The following is a 19959-nucleotide window of genomic DNA, read 5'->3' on the forward strand; positions in this document are numbered from 1 at the left end:
TTTCAAGGCCAGTAAACCTCATCTTTGGCCATAATGAAAAATGGATTTTTTTTCCTTCATTTTTTTCCCCTTCACCCTTTACCCTTCTCCAGCCCTGGAAGGCTGAACCATGCACACTGCATCAAATGCTTACCTGCTCTGTGACTTCCTCTTGTGTCTGACCAATAGGGAGCACCTGCAAGAGAGGAGAGTGAGGTCAAGAGAACGATTCCTTTTTATTTCTGTGGCATCAACAGGAATGGGGCTGAGATTCTACCATTTTCCACTTCAGCTCTGTGTGTCTGGGTTCCAGAACACACTCCCACCCCTTATCTCTTTGGGGAGGCCAAAAACCTACTCTCATGAAGCTGAAAGTATTATGACATTTCTTTTGCTTTCCCCACACTCTGCCCACATCTTTATGAGCTGTCTCTCTGCTCAACTGTAGTTACCCAATTCAAGTACTCCTTCTGTTTCCTGCTGAGATCCTGACTGATACAAGGAAACTCTGAGAAAGGATTATACATTTTAACTGTTGAGAAGAACCTTTAGTACGCTTTATTATACTTTTCACTTGAATTGGATGTTTGTTAACCTTTAATAGAATCTACTTATAATAACCTCATAAATTGGTGTTCTTTCTCCACTTCCATCCATCCTCACCATCATCAGAAAATCGGTGTTTTTTTCTCATCTACGTGTGTCTTTATAAATCTTCGAGTGGCTTCCCATTACCATAGAAATACACCAATGATGTCCATCTGCATTGATGAACGTGACCTTCTTTACTCAGTCTTCCAACTTAAATAGTAACCTCTTCTGGAATCACCCTCACAGACACATCCAGAAATAATGTTTTACCAGCTATCTGGGCATTTCTAAGCCCAGTCAAGTTGGTACATAAAATGAACTACCACAGACCCACACCTTGTCAGCTTGGCATCAATACTTATCACCTTAAACCAGACTTACTCGCCAAATAAAGACAGTAACAAGGTCACAATTCTGCCTAACATGAGGCAACTATCCTCTACACAACTAAAAGCACACGGATCTCTTCCCCAGAAGAGGCCAACTACTTGAATGACATTTACTTTTTCTTAATATCTCAAAACTTAAGTATTATGGTATAAAATTAACAGCATTTAAATACTAATATAGGGCTCCCCTGGTGGCGCACTGGTTGAGAGTCCGCCTGCCGATGTAGGGGACAAGGGTTCGTGCCCCAGTCCGGGAGGATCCCACATGCTGCGGAGTGGCGGGGCCCGTGAGCCATGGCCACTGAGCCTGCACGTCCGGAGCCTGTGCTCCACAACGGGAGAGGCCACAACAGTGAGAGGCCTGCATACCAAAAAAAAAAAAAAAAAAAAAAAAAAAAACTAATATAAAGTCATCTTATGTTACATGATAAAAAATGAGAGGAAAGAAAACAAATACATTTGCTTAATACATGTGTGTGTATATATATACACACACAAACACATTGATAACAGAATAAGGGGAAATACTCGTGACAATCTTCATTTGTATAATTGGTCTCATGCTCCTAACTTGTATTTATAACTCTCTTCTTCTTCTACCCATTCTGTATTGCCTTTTGCCTTTAACAAGCACTTCAGCTGGTCATGGTTCTTTACCTGGTGGGGTGACCCAGACCTTCATTCCTAAAGGGTGTGGGCCATTAGTAGTCCTGCCTGGATTGGGTTGTTGCAGGTTTTCATTGGTCTTAGTCACAGGGCTTGGTGAGCCCAATGGATTATTCCAGGCATACTCTTCCTTACCCCCATTGTGAGTAGCTGTCCAATTTCCCCCAGGAGTCTGGATCAATCACCCCAGCCAACTCCTTCCTTTGTCTGTTGATTCAGAAGGATGAGGAGCCCAAAGTGGCTGGGGGGCCGTCTTAACTTCTAGTTCAATGGAATCACTGTTGTGTCTCCTGGTGAAAGCATTCCTCTCTCTGGAACTAAGACCTCTAGGCCGGTAGGGCATAAAGTCATAAGAACAAGAAACTAAAATTTGGCTACTGGGTCACTAAGGATAATAGTACATGGTGTCCCTCTCATTTCAACCCTTCACTTCCTAGACTGGTGAATCCTGGCTATTAGAGAAACAGCCCCAGACACTGCACACTGTTATCAGAGCACACTCTATTATACCTTATGATGGATTTAGCTGTTTTCATGTATGTTTGTCCTCATTAGATTTGAAAAAAAAAGTGAACACAAGAATTTCATTTTAAGCATCTTTTAATCTCCTTTGATACTTACATGGTGCCTAGAACACCTTAAGTGTTAAGTAATGGAATACTGAGTGAATGGGTGTCTACAGCAGGAGAAAGTATCCACTGCTCCCATAATCAAAAGGTTATGTGGAGGGCGGAGGGGAACTGGAGGGAGGTGGTCAAAACATACAAACTTCCAGTTATAAGATAAATAAATACTAGGGATATAATGTACAACATGATGACTATAGTTAACTTGCTGTATGATATGTAGGAAAGTTGTTTAGAGAGTAGACTCTAAGAGTTCTCATTACGAGGAGAACTTTTTCTTTTCTTTTTATTGTATCTACATGAGATGATGGGGGTTAACTAAACCTATGGTAATCATTTTACAATACATGTAAATCAAACCATTAGGCTTTTCACATTAAACTTATACAGTGATGCATGTCAATTACTTGTCAATAAAACTGGGAAAGTGAAAGTAGCATGCTCGTGGGTCCTAAAGGTGCATGAAGAAACTAATGTCATTTGATTGTTCAGGAATCTGAGGGAGAGACAGAGAAAAAGGTAGAAATTTTATGTCTTCAGCACATAATGTTGCCTGTGTGAAACCAATAACCAGCTCTTCCCATCTACATCAAGGAGACAACAGAAGTCTATATTTGCACAAAAGCAAAAATAATGTATATTAATGTTGTGAAATAACCCAAAGACATTGTGGAGTGGTGTGAGCTGGAATCCATCAGTTAGGGAACAGTGGGTGACACTGGGGGATGTTCCAATATGTTTAAGCACGCATCACATTGTTTCCATTGTTAGCTTCATCAATAATAACCACACTAAAAATAAATAAATAAAAAGAGTGGTATAAAGGGCTTCCCTGGTGGCGCAGTGGTTGAGAGTCTGCCTGCCGATGCAGGGGACACGGATTCGTGCCCCGGTCCGGAAAGATCCCGCATGCCGTGGCTGGGCCTGTGAGCCATGGCCGCTGAGCCTGCACGTCCGGAGCCTGTGCTCTGCAATGGGAGAGGCCACAACAGTGAGAGGCCCACATACCGCAAAAGTAATCATAATAACCACACTATTTTCCCTCCATGGAAATAGTTCTTTAGGGCTTTTGATGCACTTTCACATCCACTTCTTCCTTTAAATAAGAACAATCTCGTACCTTAAGTAACTTGTTCTGATGTGGGGAAACAAATAGAAAATATCATAAAAATAAGATCTCAACCAAGTGCTCTCTGGCTTAAAACAGTTCATGTAATAGAAAATGGGCAGTGGGCATAATTTGGAGCCTCTTGTCTATTCCACTTTTGATTTATTTGTGGTAGTGAAAGGCATTCATCTTCTGAACAAAAAAAATTGGGACAAGTTGAATACAGAAAAAAGTTGCAAACACCTCTTCTTTGCTTCAGCCAATTCAGTTGAAGCCAAAGGAATAAAACGTTCCTGAGGGAAAAACCAATACACACAATATGGAGGATGTAGATTATTAATAAAGTCACTTACCTGGTTCAGATTTGAATTCATTTACAACTTTCTTATTTTTCCCACTGAAAATCCATTTGCAAAAAATTATTTTTCTTCTTTCTCCTTCCCAATGACTATACCCAGGTTAAAAGGAATAAATAGATAAGAGAAAGGTGCTGTGGATCATATAACAGGATAAAACCTTGAGCTATTACCTGGTGTTGTTTTCCACTGTTCTCTCTTGTACTCATCACCTTATGCACTTTCTGCTTTTTTTTTTACTACCATTCTACCAGTAGTAATAATTTTATACATTATTCTGCAGAAAGCAGTTGATTCAGCCCAAATCCAAGGGTCAAATTCATGGCCTTAAATTTGAAAATCTGCCCTGAAAATCCCTATCCGTGATAAAAGTATCGAAAGTCAAAGCTTTTGAACACATAAACCAACGTTTTGAGAGGCAGGAGAAAAAAATAGAAAAGAGTACATCATGATCTAATAACAATTTTCCCACTCAAAGGAAGATAAAATCTGACCACAGGTAAGAAGAGATGAATCAGAGAAATGTGACTGGAATTTCAGTACTTCTCTGATAAAGAACTTCACAATTTGCAAAAACGTCCAGGGAGAGATGAAGAGACCAGAATCCCCAGGGGAAACTTCAAATCCATCTGCTAGAAGGTAATGAAGGGACAATCCAGAGCAGATGGAATGACTGCCTAGCTTTCCAATGGTATAGCCCTGGGGAGCTGCAAGACTTAAAAAGAAACCCACTATTGACATGTGAGCTATAAATTAGCCATTATTGTCAGTCAATGACAGCTCCATATACAGGGCCCAAAGCAAGCCTAACCCCAACGAACAGAAGTGGCGGTTATCTAGAGAGTTCATGAAGTCCCCACCCCACCCTGAAGATTCCACCCATCCTTCCCTTTGCCCAACAACTAGACATCCCTGGCAGTTAGCTAGTTCAAAGCCCTCTCTCCACATGGACACATTTTATCAGAGAATCCATGAAGCAGCAACTATCTTCAGCAGCAGGAACCCAGAAACATCTGGGTTGCATCTCAAGCTGTCTGTCTTGCTAACTTATTAATAACAGAGGGGGATAACTAAAAAAACTGGATAAAAAGGTTATCAGCTCCTCTTCTTTCCTTCCTAGCATCTTTCCGATGGCCTTGATTGATGCCAGATTGCCTGGCAAGGAATGGAAGTGCTATTTTTAGTTGGCTCTTAATCTGAGGGACTTTTATTTCTGCTTGTGAACCTTTATGAATATTTAAGAGAAAGGAAAAGCATGAATGGAGGGCCATGTGGTCTCACAGATATCCATCAAAGCTGTCTGTAGAGTCATAGACACGTATGTGTGTGGAGATGGAGAGCTGTCTGGAGGTACAGAACTGCGTGTGGATGAATGAAAGAAAACTCTCAAAGCCTTGGAGAGAACTTCAAAGTTAAGAGGAAATCAAGGCTAATAAGGTGCATATTGGGGGCTCCTTATTCAGCTGCCTTCACCACCTTCAGTCACAGACCAGGCGTGCTTACCTTCTTCCTCCTGAGAAAGGTGAAAGCCTGAGTGTGAGAGGAGGTCAAAGAGTTGGGTTCAAGTTTGGGTTTGCACATAAAAACCAAAATTGAAGTGTTGCACGGACACGTAAACATTATGTGTTTGCGTGGACGAGCGAAGCATTTCACCCACTGAGTCTCAGGATCCCCGCATGTAAAATGAGGGTAGGGCTAACTTCCAAATCTAAATTTGTGCTTGTAAAGAAACCCTCCTCCTTCTCATGACCTTTATCCAAATTGTTTCCTTCATTTCAGAGAAATCTCAAATGTCCTGCCTTTTGTTTTCTCGTATGGCACATTGAAAAGTCAAATCAACAGGCATTTCCTGAGTGTCTGCTACACAAAAAAAACAGTCTTGGCCTGTGGTAGAAAGGAAGCTCAGGGAAGGATGGTGTTCTCTGGTAGAAGAATTAATGGGCAAGGTTCTCTTCAGGTCCCTCAGGTACAACTTCAAAAGGTACTGGTTTCCTTCCAGAGAGAATGTCCATCATATTCTTTTCCTCGGGGGAAGAGCTGCAGTGGTGCCAAGTTTTAATCAAGATCTCACCCATCGTTTCCATCTCAACAAAACCACCAATTACATACCAGCAGGGCAAGAAGGGAGAGTCAGGCCAGCCACACATCCATCCCATGAATTGTTCAATACTATTGATTGAGCACCTACTAAGCTAATTACTGACTGTAACATCAAAGGAGCAGCAGTCACAATTGTCGCTGTTGTGGAAGTTACAATCCAGTTAGGAATACAGGCTCTAAGAAATCATTACAAACTTGAGAGGCACACACAGAGTGCCACGGCATGGAAGCCCATAAAAGGGGTTCTAACCATTAGCCACAGACAATTCTTCAAAAGCATCACAAGTATCTGAAACCAGCCCAGGAAATTCCTCCAGACTTGCCATCCTCTCCTATAACTACTTCGAACTTCCTGTCGGTCCTGATGGCTTAGTTTTGTGTCTTGGACCCCTTCTTTCATCCACTCCATGGTCATGTATTCTGGCTGCAGACCAGTCACCGTGGTTCTCACGTGTCATTCCTTGAAGATGCTGGTTCCAGCATCCACCTCTCCACAGTTCAGGTGAGTGCTAGCATAACCGTATATCCTGCCGCTCCACCAGCCCCAGCTCTGTGACACCACCAGTCTCAGCCACTTGACCTCCCAGCCCTGAGTCACCCATCGAAGAAGGCAGCACAGCATTGAAGAACCTGAAAGTGGTGAAATGAAGGGTGTGGACTCAACCCTTAGGGCAGAGGGAGGATCTGCTTTTAATGCCTGACTCAGACTTGGTACAAAACTCTCTGCTTACATGCTTTCTGTGGGTATGAAGTGCTAAAAGGACAAACGGAAGAGAGAGATGAGCTGTGTGAAACTTCGTGGGACTCCTCAGAAACGCAGAATAAACTCGGACTTCCTTTTATTGAGAATATTAAAGCAGTGACAGTTTGCCCCCATATCTCTTGCTGCTTGATGGGCTTTTAGCCCAAACTGCAGGTTCACACCTCGGTGCTCTTTCCCTCCAACTCCTACTCCCTGCCCATCCAGCAAATTCCTACATTTCTATCAACATTGTGCACATGTCACTCCCCTTGGGAATTCTTCCCTGACCACCGCCAGCCAAAGGAACATCTCATTTCCCAGCAACATTTCTCCTCTAGCACTTTATACTTTTATTGGCATGAATTCAATCCTTCAACAGACATTTATTGGGCCCCTACCACACTGCAGGTCCTAAGATGGGTTTTGGCAGGATGCTCTCCTCCACCAGCCTGAACAACTTGGGAAAGAAACCATGTCTTTCCTCTTGGACTAGTGTACATACCTCGTACATATTAGGCACTCAGTGTATGCCTGACCAACCAATGGGATACTGCAAATTATTTTTCAAAGGAGCTGAGGGACATGAATTGGCAGAAAAAAGACCTGAATTGACATCTAGGGAATTAGACTCTGTGAGCAAGATGGAACTAAATTTGATTAAATGAGTCTCTTGCAACATCGTAATTCCATTCCAAAGTAGAAGTCTCCACTTTAGGACAGCTAAGCTCTCGTTTCTAAGCTTCCCTCAGGGACTCCAGAAAGGGATGTAATCTATTCCGTAGGCCGTGTCCTCTTTCCCCTTTTGGCCTCTGATTCTTCGCATTGCAGAAATATTACTCCCAGAAATAAACTGACCTTTCGAAGAGTAACTGAAATCATGCATTCCAGCTGAGGACAATGAACCTGATGTTTAACAAAAATATAAGTTTCTGTGCCAACATAATGAACTCGTTGGCTACTATTATGTTCTCTCAATTTTGGAATAAACATAAATGTGGTTCCCAAACATTTGTTTTAATAAAAACACTTGGTGTTTTTTTCTGCCTACCTTAGGAAAATGTTATTGAAGGTCCAGGGGGTGCTTAAACTCTCCTTTATATCCCACTTTGAGAGTCATTAGACGATGGAGTGTTCATTTCAGAACTGTGACCACCTCCAATGACTTGTGTCTTCTGAGATAGATTTGGAGGTGAGTGCATGTGATACAAATTCAATTCCATGATGATAAAGGTAGAAGGGGAAACACAGGGTTCTTTGCTTTGAGTCAAATTGATTCTTTAATCGCTGATGAAAACAGCAATAAATATTGTCACAGTGTTTGACAATTTACTAAACTGTACTTACTGGTGTCTTATATAATCCTCCCCAAAAAGGGAGGAGGTGTTTTTATTGTTACTATCATCATCTGTATCTTATGGATACAGAAACTAAAATTTGGAAACATTATATGATTTGTCAAAGGACAAATGTAAAACAAGTTTGGAAACATGCATGGTGACAGAAGGAGTCTGGCTCCAGCCAGACAGAACTTGGTTTGATTCTTGGATCCTCTACTTACTTACTAGTTTTGTGGTCTTTAACCATAATATTACAACAAATATTTATTTAGTGCTCACCATGTGCCAGTCAATGTTCTAAGCACTTGGCATGTCTTGTATTACTGAACCTTCATAAGAGCTTATGAAGTGAAATTCCATCATTATGCTCACTGATGACTGAGGAAGCCAAGACACCATGGGATGAGAAACTCACCCAGAATTTTCTAACTGATAAGTGGGGGGAAAAAAAACACATGATCTGAACCCAAGCAGTCTGCCCCCAGAGTCTAGGCTCCTAATCACTAGGAAATACTTTTTCCTGCCAAGTGAGTTTCTCTCTCTTAGCCTCAACTTTCTCCTCTATAAAAGAGAGGTAATGTCCCTATTGCTCAGTATGGTTACAAAAATTAGAAATAATGTCCATCCAGTACCTAGTCAAATTCTTGAAACATAGGGAATCTTTATTGAGTTTTCAGATTTTCCTCACCCACATGATATTTTTTCATAATATGCTATACCAGAACTTCTTATCCTGAACCCATAAATGGGTTCATAAATGAGCTACAGAGAAAAAAACAGTCCCTTTGAAATAGCATCCAAAGTTACCTCTCCATCGTGTGTGTGTGTGTGTAAGTATGCATGCATTTTTTCCAGGAAAACTATCTATAGTTTTCATCAGACTTAAAAATAGCCATGTTCCCCACCAAGACACAGTAGCACCCCTGTCGAATAACCTTGAAACAATTCATACATGCTCTGCATCTCTTTTTCCATGTGGAAAATTTAAATAATTTCTCCAGTCAACATCCTCAATAGAAACACATTTGCCACTTCTACTTACTGCTATCCAACTTTTAAGCACAGGTTATAATAGAATCCTTTTCTTTAGATGGTGTAATAGAGTTTGAGGGTTTGAGAAAAGGAGTTTTGCTGTGTCTTTGCCTTCCATACTCTCTGCTGGCTCCATTTGGTGGAGACAAGTTTTCATAAGCACACGTGAGTGTGTGTAAACACACGGGCCCTCGGAGTAAGTGATTGCCGTGAGACAGGCTAAAAGCCTGGCCTCAGTTGGCTGTCCTCCACGTATCCGAAAGCAACGTGCATGTTTTTCCTGTTCCCTAATTAATCTCATCCTAGCAGACAGCAGACTACCACAAGCAACTTTCCATCTCACGACATTAGGCCGCCACATGGCATGCTGGTGAGTCCTTGTGGCACCTGGCTTTGTTTGTCCCCAGACCAAGGTCCTCACCAACCCACCAGAGACCGTGCCCCGTTGGGCTCTGCCAGGCTGATGAGAAGTAGGTGTCATTGGTCCTGCAGCCAAAGAACCTCAGTTGGCATGGACAGAGCCAGGGAGTCCAAAACCTCACACAGTCGGAGGACAGCAGAGGCATCTGACGCTAATGTTTATGAGATTTCCAGAAAGTTCAAACCAGCCCCATCCTATTTTTAGTGAAGACGTTGGTGGTGTGATTACAAAGGGCCTTATTTAATAAATCACCTACTTGGAGAATTTGAGAGTAAACAAATGATACAAGCAGTGTGAAACTGTGATCACCCCTCCTGTTTTACACTTGCTCTCTCACGTTTTCTGGTCTTCTATTTCTGCTTCTCTGTCACCACTTCTGCCATTTCCTGCAGCTAGTTCTTTGAGAAAAACAGCTGGGTTTAATGAACTCAGTGAGTAGAACTAAATATTCCTGGACAAAATCAAACTATGACATTCCCTTGAGTAAATATTCAAGGGTTCTTATGAGAGACCAGGGAAGTGGATACAGGCTCTACTCCAAACTCTCTTGCTCATCCGTACCTAGTTACAACTTGGCGGTTTTGATGTTGTATGCATTTTAAAGTTAAAATTATGATTGTTCAAATGTATACAGCTCGATTTACCACCGTCTCTGAAGTTATTGTAATCATCTGTAAGTTATGCAAAGGAGAATAAAATTGATGAGTATTCTTAAATGGTATAAAGCTTTAAAGATTTTAGACCCCCATGGTATTTTCTAATCCATGACCTGAGGTGTCATATTATCACATACAACACTGCAAACTTTTAATAATCATTTAAGATCTGATATTAATCGAAGAAGTCAGTTAATAAACAAAGTTTGATTATTCTGAAATTCTAGATAACACTTAGTAGTGGTGAGAATAAAACTTCCAATTTCTGTTCTTCCTTATCTTCAAGAAACTCTCCCCAAATTTGCTTCCCACACAAACGGCTGTTTCACTTCTCACCTGCCCTTCTCAGCCACATCTCTCACTCTCCACCCACGTGTTCCCAAACTCTTCTAACCAGGTTCTTCTTTTTTTTTTTTTTTTTTTACATCTTTATTGGAGTATAATTGCTTTACAATGGTGTGTTAGTTTCTGCTTTAAAACAAAGTGAATCAGTTATACATATACATATATCCCCATATATCTTCCCTCTTGCATCTCCCTCCCTCCCATCCTCCCTATCCCATCTCTCTAGCTGGTCACAAAGCACCAAGCTGGTCTCCCTGTGCTATGCGGCTGCTTCCCGCTAGCTATCTATTTTCTGTTTGGTAGTGTACAAATAGATGGAGAGATATACCATGTTCTTGGATTGGAAGAATCAACATTGTGAAAATGACTACACTACCCAAAGCAATCTACAGATTCAATGCAATCCCTATCAAACTACCACTGGCATTTTTCACAGAACTAGAAAAAAAAATTCACAATTTGTTTGGAGACACAAAAGACCCCGAATAGGCAAAGCAATCTTGAGAAAGAAAAACGGAGCTGGAGGAATCAGGCTCCCTGACTTCAGACTATACTACAAAGCTACAGTAATCAAGACAGTATGGTACTGGCATAAAAACAGAAATATAGATCCATGGAACAGGATAGAAAGCCCAGAGATAGACCCATGCACATATGGTCACCTTATCTTTGATAAAGGAGGCAAGAATATACAGTGGAGAAAAGACAGCCTCTTCAATAAGTGGTGCTGGGAAAACTGGACAGCTACATGTAAAAGAATGAAATTAGAACATTCCCTAACACCATACACAAAAATAAACTCAAAATGATTTAAAGACCTAAACGTAAGGCCAGACACTATCAAACTCTTAGAAGAAAACATAGGCAGAACACTCTATGACAAAAATCACAGCAAGATCCTTTTTGACCCACCTCCTTGAGAAATGGAAATTAAAAAGGAAAATAAACAAATGGGACCTAATGAAACTTAAAAGCTTTTGTACAGCAAAGGAAGCCATAAACGAGATGAAAAGACAACCCTCAGAATGGGAGAAAATATTTGCAAATGAAGCAACTGACAGTGGATTAATCTCCAAAATTTACAAGCAGCTCATGCAGCTCAATATCAAAAAAAAAACCAACCCAACCCAATCCAAAAATGGGCAGAAGATCTAAATAGACATTTCTCCAAAGAAGATATACAGATTGCCAACAAACACATGAAAGAATGCTCAACATCATTAATCATTGGAGAAATGCAAACCACGTTCTTCTTTCATCATGTATAGGAACTCGCTTCTTAAAAGTGACCAGAAATAGAGTCACAGGTGTATAAAACAAACTTATGGTTACCAGGGGGGAAAGAGGTGGGGGGAGGGATAAACTGGGAGATTAGGACTGACATATACACACTACTGTATATAAAATAGACAATTAATGAGGACCTACTGTAGAGCACAGGGAACTCTAGTCAGTACTCTGTAATAACCCGTATGGGAAAAGAATCTGAAAAAGAGGGGATATATGTGTATGTATAGCTGGTTCACTTTTCTGTAGAGCAGAAACCAACACAACATTGTAAATGGCAAGGACATATATACACTACCAAATGTAAAATAGCTAGCTAGTGGGAAGCAACTGCATGGCACAGGGAGATAAGCTCAGTGCCTTGTGACCACCTAGAGGGGCGGGATAGGGAGGGTGGGAGGGAGGGAGATGCAAGAGGGAAGAGATATGGGGATATATGTATATGTATAGCTGATTCACTTTGTTATAAAGCAGAAACTAACACACCATTGTAAAGTAATTATACTCCAATAAAGATGTTAAAAAAAAAAAGTGACCTAATAATCTTCCAGTGCCCCTTCCTATCTCAGGCCTCCTTCCCTGTTCGCTGCATTTGAACAGAGGTGACTCCTCCCCGCCTTCCTGTCACTCAGCAGGGCTGGTTGCCCTGCCAGGTATTTTCACTTTTCTATCAGCCCATTTTGTTGAAAGCTTTACCTTGCTCTTCCCATCAAATGTACTCATAATCCTCAGTTTCCGTTTATTCATTTACCCATTAGTATTTATTAAGTATGCAATGTGTTGAGGCTGCTCCCCAGCCATAAGGCCAGCTGAGAATCTGAAAACCTCCCACCTACAAAACCCCTAGAAACACTGGATAAATATCAAAGAAATTGCTGAAATAAGGGGAAATTCCCAGGAGACTTAAAGGTAGGAGGAAAATCAAAGTCAGTATGCAGGGTGTTAAATCATCCTGTGGCAGTTTTCTCAAAACCAAACTCATATTTTGACCACCTCCTGCACAGCCTCCTTTGACAATATCATAAAAACCTCAAACTCAACATGCTGAAAGAAAGAGCTAAATGTCTCTCTCCCCAAATATCCCTTCTCATTGGTTCTCAGTCTAAGCAAATAGAACCCCAAATCTTTCAGTCATTCATTCCCATAGTTTCTGAGCACCCTTTACCTTCCTTCTCCCCAGGTTCTGCTATAACCTGGTATTCAGCAGACCCGAGAAGAGGCCTGGCATCCATATGTCTATAGGGTAAATTCCTAGTAATCCTTCCCATTTAATGGGCCCATGTGGCTGGGCTTCTGCCTTGGTTATCTTATCCATTCTCCAAATCCTCTGATGAGACCAAAGTTCTTCTGTGCTAAGCAGGGACCCTGACACTGTCTAATTCTTACCAAACTCTTCCTTGGGGTCTTTTGTGCCAGAGTGACCTCGGTGATGCTGCCACGTCACTTTGAGCATTACACTTCCCTAAAGATCTCTACCAGTCACACTAAGCCTACAACTTCAGATCCCCAGTCCATAGTCCTTAGCCTGAACACTGATGCCAGCAAATTTAGCAGCTTGAAAGATTGCTGTCTACACACTTTTTCCTCAGTCCTAGAAGGGAAAAAGATATAGACTTGGTACAAGTATTTCAACTTCAAGGAGTTCTCACCTCCCCCCTTTCCACCCAGTAGGCTTATGTCCCACTACGATTCAATAGCAGCATGTTCTCATTGCACCTTTCCCCACCCCAAAGTAGGTTATCAGCAAGAAGTTATGGCATTTCATGATGGAGTACAAGGTCATGCTATGACAAGCTAATATAGTGTACACACATCCACAACCTCCTTCAGTGTGGTCTGGTCAAGCAACTGAGGATTGCTTAATTATAATTAGCTTCCCTCACCTGTCTTTCAGGTCTTCCTCTTCCTCTTTCCTTTCTCTTTATTTTCGTACTGTTGTCAAAGGTGTGTTTTTCCATCTCTGTCCCTTCCATCTCTTTAACAATGTATGCATCCTCACCTGTCCCAAGATGACTCTTGGAAAATCAATATTGCAAGTATGCCATGAAATCTATTCTGATATCCTGCTCTAAATAACCAGTGGATGGAATGACTGATCTAAAGGCCAGCAACTAGTTGAAGGCAGAGCAGAGATGATTCTAAATATGTAATCTCTCCCTTAAGCAAAAGGAAATTGATCGTATATTGAATTATACACACTTGATACTGACAGAATAGCTTACCATGCATTTAACATAGTAGAGATGCTGGATGAATACCAGATGGAGTCATACTGTAGCTTCTGATCATAGCTCCAGAGAATGAATGGACCCCAGTGTTTCTAAGCACCCTGGACAGTTCCTTTGCTCTCATGGTTTCTACCCCTTGCATCTTCCCATTTGGATAAAGGGGTCATATTATCACTACACAGGTTTTCAAATCATTTGTGAGAAAGTAACTTAGCTGTCATCTACCACAACTCCTTTCTTGGGAGGTGAAGACACTGAGACCCAGGGCTGGATTGTTTTGTTCAAGGTCACTGCAATCTCATCTGGAATAAAAAAACCTCAAGTCTCCAAAGTCCAATTCTGAAACCCTTCTCTACACCATACTGAAGTTCCTTAATTCCCTCTTAATAATCACTTGAAAAATAAGAGAAGCCAAGAAATTTAGGAGACTCTAAACATATTCATTTGCCAAAGTTAACTTCCCTTTCTCACTCATCTTTGTAATCTGGAAGTGTGGTCTAGACAAGGCATGTGTTATTATTTCCATGTTCTCCATACCTAGATGAGGTTAAAATTCATTCTCTGTCTTATTTATTTATACTTTGTTTATTTTTCCACCATGCCTCTGCAGATGGCTGGGATATGAAGATGTCAGAAAACAAGTGTCTCCAAGAGGCATGACCTTTAAGAGATTATCTTATATGTACATAAGATATGGTCGATTTGAAATGTTCTTAACCTAATAAATCTTTGAATGCTAATTATGGCTTGATTCCCAGCACACGTTGGTATCAATAACCTCATTTTAAAATCACTAGGGTCTTTTGCTGCTGTTGTTTTGTTGAAAGCTAACGCTGGAGATAATGTACCTGTAGGAGACTCTAAAATGTAACATTTTTTATGCAGCATTATTTGCACTAATCCATTCTTTCCTCTCTGCACTGCCACCCCACTGACAACTTTTCAATCAGTTTATATTAATGAATGTGAACACATCACATTTTAGGCTAGGCTAAGATAAAATACTATCAAAATAAATACATGTTTTCAACAGCCATCTTCACTTCCTCTCTCCCATACTTTCCTATTACAATAAAAAAAGTTTTCTTCCTTTTCTTTAATGTTCTTGGTTTTGATATTTTCTTTTACCTACCGTATTTCCAAAATACGATTTTTTTAACCAATATGACTATTCTAGAATACATCTATTCTCAATGTTTATAATCTTATATATCACCCTCCTAGTTCACCTTTCATCCTTTTGGATCAACTAAATTAAAAGCCTCCACCAACTTCCCAACCCCCATCCCCACCCCCAACTGGCCTTTCTTATATTCCGCAGAACCAGAACTATCGCAGGAGTTCTTTCTGCTGCTAGAAAGAAGACTATAAAAACAGTTGATTTGACATAGTCATACATTAATTTTGTAACCCGCCCCTCCCTCCATCTAGAATCCAGACTATCTTCTTTGACTATAGTATGGAATACTGTCCTCAACAACACATACTTTTTTGAGCACCAACCCTTATATAGGGACACAAAAGCTATAAGTCATGACATACATCACCTAAAAGCCATAGGCAGTGTATGAACAGATAATTCAGTGCAAGGTAATGGAGTCAAAGGTGATTCAGATGATGAGTAATCCACGATGCATAAAAGGCTCAGAGAAATCCTTCCTGGTCCCAATAGGAAAAGGTGGGAGAGAGGAAGTGAAGATAGATGTCAAAAAGGTGTATTTATATTGATAGTATTTTATCTTAGCATACATAAAGCATCAGGCTTGAATTGGCCCTGAAAGGAGGAGAGGACATAGCCAAAAAGAAAGGAAGAAAGGAAGGAAGAGGGAAATTATTCCACAAGTTATTTCTTGCTTTTAAAAACTCAGTTTTTAATATAACATTGTAAAGCAATTATACTCCAATAAAGATGTTAAATTAAAAAAAGAGAAAGGATTAAAGTATGCTATTTCCTTTTTACCAATGATTAAGGAAAAATAAATTCATATATAATTATTTGTACAGCTGTATAATTGTAATGTGTCACAGTGACTTATTAGTTGAAGAAGAGCAGCGTGTACTACTTCCAAACCACCAGAAGGATCAAAATTTTATAACATTTGCATTATAATCATCAGGAAAATAGGAAAAGTAAGTATTAAGAATAAAAACCAGAATGAGGCAAGATCAGTGGCATTTCTAATGATAATAGTATAAATAATTAATTGGAATAAAAAACATTATCCCCAAAAAATAATAATAGAAAAAATAATTTTTAAAAATAAAATAAAACCTAGGTTTTATAATATTGATAGATACATGAAATTGTTCTATTCAAAATTATCTCTAAAAGACAAAAAATCATATATTTGTGTCCATTAAAGCAAATATTTTACAACTTCCTTATACCAATTTTCTGAACATGAAAAAAGCTTTTGCAGAGTAATTATCCTTGGCTTACTTTTAAATACCTTAATTAGTTTATTAGACATAGCAGCCTCTAAAACTGTCACAAATACGTATCTGAAGAATTTATTTTTATTAAGGTAGTAATATTATTTTTAATTTTCTTCTAAAGTTTCTGACAATCTTAAAAGTTGAAGTTTTATTAAATAAATTTGAAATCACTGGAATTGTCAATCATCTCTTCTTTACACCATATTATTTTTAACTGAAAAAACTCTATAGATGGTTGGGTGAGGTCAGAACAAATTCTGCTCCATAGGGGATATTCTCAATTCTAATTCTTTGTAAGAAAATGTACAAGTATTTCAGCTAAATTATCTTTAAAGTTTCTGTCTTTTGGTTTCCATCCAAATTACTTTCATTGATAAACATTTTTATATTACCAAATTCTTCAAATAAGATGTCTCTATCTACAACATTTAAAAATGATTCACAGAATGTAAATGCTGCAAAGTTTTCAGTTTTCTCAAATTCATTTCCATTCTGGTAGAAAATATGAATGCATCTAATTAAAAATAAAAGTTCCATGAAAGGAACCTTCCCCAAAACTGAAATATTTCAAGGTCTCATTGAAGTTCAGAATTAAGGCTTATACAGTTTGAGCTCTCACAATCTCATTGGATGAGATGTGCCCCTACATTCGTATGCAAGATCAATTCTTCTGCATTTGTATTAATGTTCAAGATCTTCCTGCTTGCAAATTTTGATTTTAGTAATTGCAGTTTTCTAAACTTTAAAAAAGGTGATGTTTTCAAAGGCTCAAGTTTTCTGGTATGCCAATTATTGAAAGCTTTAATAAAAGATGTCCAAATGATTTGTAACAAAATGCAATTAAAACTAGAGAACTTATTTACAAAAACATTTCATTTCAATAACTTTACGAGACATGTAAGTCAATTACATAGGTTTAAACGTGTACGTTTTGATTTATGAAATGTAGCAAGAAAATACCTGCTTTTATTTACATTTTCAAATCCAGCATCGGCTTCATAACAAAAAATTAAGTTTAATTACTTTAACCATATTTATAAAAATAGTTGTAAATGCTGTCAGCAATACCCTTTATTTTGACTGTGGAATATTGTGGCTTGTTTGGATGGACAGAATTTGAATAATACAGTACCCATTAATTCCATATACATTTCTGTTCTATAAGTTTCTCCATTTAGTGACAACACTGACTATATCATAAGGGTGTGCTTCACCAAACTTTGAATTTGTAATACCATCACAAAACACATAATTTTGTCTCAGCGTTGGAATTTTTAACTGAATTTTATAATAGTATCCAACATAATGTCCGAAATTTCACCTTTGAAAGAATGAATCTCCAAAAGCTTTATTTGATTCTTTGACTAGGTGGAAGATGATTTTAGGTATTATCTTTATGGATTTTCAATTTGAAACATGTGACTCAGGCTTTTTCAACCAGGGTTCTTTAAGAGAATGAAGCTCTAATACTCCAAGGCATTGGTTGTATGTCGTGGTATGCACATCTGGAATGGCACTAGTTAGGTACCATCTTTGGCAGAATTGAGAAAACAGTCTCTCAAATCAGCTTTCTGTGTTCTGTGGCTCAGATGAGAAACTGGTTGATCACAGTAATTACAAAACTGTCATCATTTAACTGCTAGTGAGTATTTTCTTCTGTCAACGGAGCCAACACAGTAACAGTATTAATTCAGTTTTTGTACTATGTACAGAAGAAAACTAGGAATAAAAAAATAAGAGAAATTAATTCAGAAGAACAATTACTTAAAAAGTGTACATAAAAAGCCAAGCTTCACATTATTATATGTGAACACAACATCTAGATTGCAATGATTAAATTATTGCATTCAGGAAGAGTCTTCTTAAGTTACTAATCCTCTTGTGGGTGTTGATGCTTATTCAGCAGATTTGTGTGTTTTTGTTTCCTTGTGGTCAGAGATGGCAACACAGCTTCCGACGTGAATGGTAATTGTGGACAAACATTTTGTGAAAGTTACACATTCATCATCAACTTTCTTGAGAATGAAAATTTAGTACTTAAATTTTCATTACAAGGGCACTTTTCTTCCTTTTGAACTTATTTCTGTCAAAAAGGTTATTGCAAAAAAAAAAAAAAAAGTATCACCAAACAATTAGATAGTGGCTGTAGACCTATGCCATACACAAGCTGACAAAATCACCATGGTGAAGACATTCACCCTACTCACAATGAGATCTACACAGGACCACCCAGCTTCTAGCTCACACACATCTTGTATATGTCTAACAGGATTTTCCATGTTTGTCATCGATCCTGCCAACTGGTAACATGGTAGCTTGGAGCACCCCTCAGGCCTTGGCAGGAGTCCTGGCAAGGCCATGTCATGACAGGCTGGCAAATGGAGTGGCCACGAGGGCAGCAAATTCAAATGCCTCTCCCAGGACCATTCAAGAGAGAAAGGCTTAGCCATCCCACACTGCTTGTATCTGAACACATTTCTGTTTATCAATGAACACCTGACATTCCTCCCTTGAAAAGGAGACATCTATTTGTTGTGTCTACAAAGTGATTTGACTACACCTTAAGCTAAGACCTCTGTTCACTATGCATGTAGCTCACATACTGCTAAAAAGCATCAGAGCAGATGTTAGACGCAAAGCAGAGATCAACCAAAACCAACCTAACAAGGTGGTATTATTCTGTTAATGCCACAGTTAATACTAATACTTTGTTTGAGAAAAATCTTGAGCAAATGCTAAAACAGACAGAATGCTGGGCAACAGGCAAAACCTGGAGGCTTGCGGGCAAACTGGGACATAAAATTACTTATACTATAACCAAATAAACAAAATCATCTAAGCAGAATTTTTCTTAAAAATCTTTAAATTTCTACATTACAATGTTCAATAAAAATCATGGTTTTATTACATAGTTTCTCTACTTTAAGAAAAAAAAATCTCTGCTGAAATGTGTATATTCCAAATTGCTTTACAATGCATTAGGTTGAACCAAATGAAGTTGCCATCTTCATACTTCGAAAACAGTTGAATGTCAGCAACTTTGTATGAATAATCTTGACTTTGAGACCACCCATAGTTCAGAAGACATGCTGTTAAAGAAGAGCAGAAAGAATTTTAGAGAAAACGTAAAACATTCAGAGAATATGTTCCAGAAGAGAATTAGAAAATGGAAGATGAAGAGCTATAAAAGTGGTATAAAGGTTTTAGCTTTAATTGTGTCCCTAAAGTTTTATTCAATGTGTCTTAACCAAGATTTACCTTGAAATATTCTCCAGAGGGTATGAGTTCCGAAACCAATAAGAAACCAGAGGTTCCTAGAGGATCCCAGTAATTTGTCTGGCACTTTGCAAAGTGAGAAAGAGAATTGAAAACTGAATGGGATTGATTAAAGGAGAAAAGAAAGAAAAGCAAGAACAGATTCTCAGGGAAGATTGGGCCTTGCCCTGAGGTGTACCAGTCACGCACTTAAAACCTTTAACATCAAAACCCTGTTTAACACATGCTAACGTCCAGCTGGATATGATTTTCAATTCTCCACTTAATTTTTCTCAGGTGCTGAACTTGTGAGGACCCAGCTACATGGAGCTCATGTCATGGTTGAACCGTCTAACTCTATGCCATATCACAGAGGTATTTATTGCAACAGTGAGCTATGAAGGA

The sequence above is a fragment of the Mesoplodon mirus genome (genome assembly GCF_964341445.2).
Source record: "Mesoplodon mirus genome assembly, chromosome: 7".
NCBI classification, from domain to species: domain Eukaryota; kingdom Metazoa; phylum Chordata; class Mammalia; order Artiodactyla; family Ziphiidae; genus Mesoplodon; species Mesoplodon mirus.